The 3,303-nt window shown below is 44.1% G+C and overlaps 1 pseudogene across 1 annotated transcript; it reads right to left on the reverse strand.

The window, feature by feature from the left end:
* Positions 1-1,490: 1,490 nt before the first annotated feature.
* LOC120112406 (AP2/ERF and B3 domain-containing transcription repressor RAV2 pseudogene) lies at positions 1,491-3,040 on the reverse strand (annotated as a pseudogene). Its single transcript, XR_015968889.2, has one exon. The product of XR_015968889.2 is annotated as an AP2/ERF and B3 domain-containing transcription repressor RAV2 pseudogene (transcript).
* Positions 3,041-3,303: the final 263 nt, after the last annotated feature.

Consider the following 3,303-nt stretch of genomic DNA (forward strand, 5'->3'; position numbering starts at 1 on the left):
GCATGAGATATAACTATATAAAATGAGGGTAATCATCAACAAATATTACAAAATATTTTGAGCCTTCCATAGCATCATGGGGAAAAGGAGACATCAGAATGAACCAAATCAAATGGCGCAAAAGAAATAGAATCACTATTATTAAAGGGTAAAGTAGTTTGTTTAGCAAGTGGATAAGATAAACAATCAAAATGTCTATTCTTAACAGACCCTAGATGAGGTAGAAGATGAACTAGATGTAGTAAAGGCAGTTGATTGAGATGAAAGTTGAGAAGAGACCCCGGACATATACAATGTGGAAATTGATGAACTCAAGTATATATCCAATCTTATGGCCGGTCCTAAGAAGCTGCCCGTCTAATGATCCTGCATACAACAACCATTACTAGAGAAATGGATATCAAAACTAAGTTCACACAATTGACCAATAGCAATAAAATTTAAAATAAGTTTAGGAATCAAATAAGTGTTAGATAGAGATAATAAATAGGTGGAAATATGACCTATATGACTAGAATATATTATAAAACCATATGCAGCATGAATAAATGATGCAAAAGGATCTAAAGTTTTTGATGAAAAAAGAGTAGGATTTGAAGTTATTTAATTGCAGCATACATAATCAAATACCAAGAATTACCTAAAGTAACAAAAAGAATATTCAAAGCAGCTGTACCAGATTTAGATAGAACCTATTTGATTAGATTTTTAAAATTATTAACAACTTCAGCGGCAACAACAGAAGAATACGAAGCAGGTTGCAACTGATTGCCGGATTAAGATTGAGAACCTCTAAATCAACTGGTTTTAGATTACTTATTCAAAACAACAAATTCAAAAAGTGACAAAGTACCACAAAGAAGAAGTGATGCTCTTACTGATTCAAAATCATCTCGAAGAGCCATAAGAAACTGCATCAAGGGCATCTGATCTCTATAAGAAGCAATTTTCTTAGCATCACTATTATAGTCCCAACTGGTTCCAAAAAGCATGCATCTAAAAGAGAAACTCATCGATAAACTGTTCAGGTTCTTGCTTTAAGCGATGTAGGTCAGACAATAGTCGATGATCGATATTTGAGGTGGAATACCATTTAGCCAAAAAAATCCAAATCTTCTTGGCTATTCCAAACCGACCAAATTGAAGATGAATAGAAAAAATTGAAGTACTCCTGAACCATATAATGATCATGTGATTTTTACTATCCAATCCTCGAGCCGATTATAAAATTCTTTTTTATCCTGATCCGATTTTTGAATAGGCGGACGGATGTGCCTGGTATCTTGTATTCATGTTACAACAATATATATATGAATATATAGCCTAACAATGTAGTTAATGAGGAAAGTATATTGAAGGAAGTATATCAATCATGTTTGTACCTGTAAAGAAACAAGATGGTAACTATGCTTAACAATGACAATTTCCTCTATGAGTCGGAAAACAATTTAAACTATTTTTAATCCTTTGTTAGAAGAGGATCGAAGGAATAATAAACAGCTTATTGCCATTTGGATGCCAATTCTCAAATAAAGACTCAAAGAACATAAGAACCATAATTTCCTTTCCTGATATTCCATTCCTTCCACTCAGATTCCAACTTTTCCATCCCTCATACAATATACACTTGAACTTTTACATGAGATAAAGAAGAAATTTCTAAGCCAATACTACAAAGCTTCTATCTTTTGTTTCTTAAAATGCTGCGGCGATGGTATCAGCTGATCCATATCTCGAATTCCCTTCTTGCTCCAACCAACCACCCCAACTCCTCCATCTCCACCAACCGCGGCCGCCGGAGTTTTGATTATGTTCACACCAAAAAGCCTGACCACCTGAAACAGTCCGTCCTCGGCGCGACCACCGATGGCTCGAGGCTTCCAATCGATGAAGAACCGCTTCTCCGGGCCGGTTGATCGCTGGAAGGTGACGACGTCCCCAGCTTGGAGCCTCTTCTCTTTCACAAACCGGCTCCACCCCTTGGTGAGAACGTAGCTCTGGCTACTGTTCCAGTACGAGTAGCGGAACCTCCACATCTTACCGAACGCATCCTCGAAACTCAGCAGCACGCCTTTGCAGGCGGCGGCGCTGCCCGTCGGCAGAGGTAAGTGCTTCTCGGCGTGCTGTTTCGGTATCACCAGCCGGTTCAGCTTGCCGACATCGCTCGGCGTGACGGCCTTGTCGAACAGGTGCTCGCGCTGCGCTCCGCCGCTCGAGCCGAGAGGCCCTGCGAGGAGCCCAAGGTCCCGGCCACCGCCGCCGCCGGCAGGCGTATTTCTCCTGGCGACCCTGAAAGCGCGCTTGCTCTGCTGGAGCTCGTCATGGTAGGTGTGCTTGCGCAGCATGTCGACTATCTCGGCCTTGGAGCGGGAGCGGAGGAACCAGAGCTCGGCCTCCTCCTCGTCGTCGGTCTCGGTGAGGGGCTGGAAGTTTGTGACGGCGTCGCGGCCGCGGAAGCGCTGGGTGGCGACGTCGTAGGCCCGGGCGGCCTGGGACTCCTCGTTGAACGTGCCGAGCCACACGCGCTGGTGCTTTTCGTAGATCTGGGCGCCCCACCGGCCGTTTGGCTGGGGCACCACGCCCTTGTACTGGGAGGACGGCAGCTTCCGGGACTCGGCCTCGAGAACGACCTCCGGGTCGAGGACTGCGCTGGCTCCGCTGCCCATCCGCTGCAGGCTTTCACGGCCATGCGGCGGCGGCGGCGGAGGCGGCGGCCGCTTCTCTGTCTCACTGCGGACTTCGTCGACGTCGATACAGCTACTGTCCATGTCGATCAAGGATGGATGATGGGTTTGAAGGGAAAGTATGAGAGGTGGGTTGTGGTTAGGAAGGGAAGATGGAACAAATACGTATGAGGGGGGGAAGTGGTGATGTAGCTTACTGTTTGGGTTGCTAATTGATATATATATAGCAATATGTTTACTTTGAATCTCATGGCATGGGCGTTTGTGTGGGTCAACTCATGTGATGGTGGGAGGAAGATTCGTAGGGAGGGAGCTGGGCTATTTTGCGTGTCTTGGTATGTTGGTAATGATTTGGAACCCAAAAGGATGAGGAAGGGATTCACATGAGTGTGGAGTATGGACCATGAACTATGGACTAAGGACCATACTCCTCCTCTTTTTAAAATTATTATTGTTGTTGTAGGTAATCGACATATAGTGTGTTTCAATATTTAAAAAAAAATGAAGAGCTTCATCCACATGTGTGCATGATGTAAGGTTACATACGTGGCTTTGGATCGATGTTGGATTTTAAAGATCCAGCCAATAGCATTATGGATAAACTTGAGGAAGGGATCTT

Source organism: Phoenix dactylifera, chromosome 9 (genome assembly GCF_051530095.1).
Source record: "Phoenix dactylifera cultivar Ajwa chromosome 9, Ajwa_hap1_PhDact_Kaust_v1.1, whole genome shotgun sequence".
Lineage (NCBI taxonomy): Eukaryota > Viridiplantae > Streptophyta > Magnoliopsida > Arecales > Arecaceae > Phoenix > Phoenix dactylifera.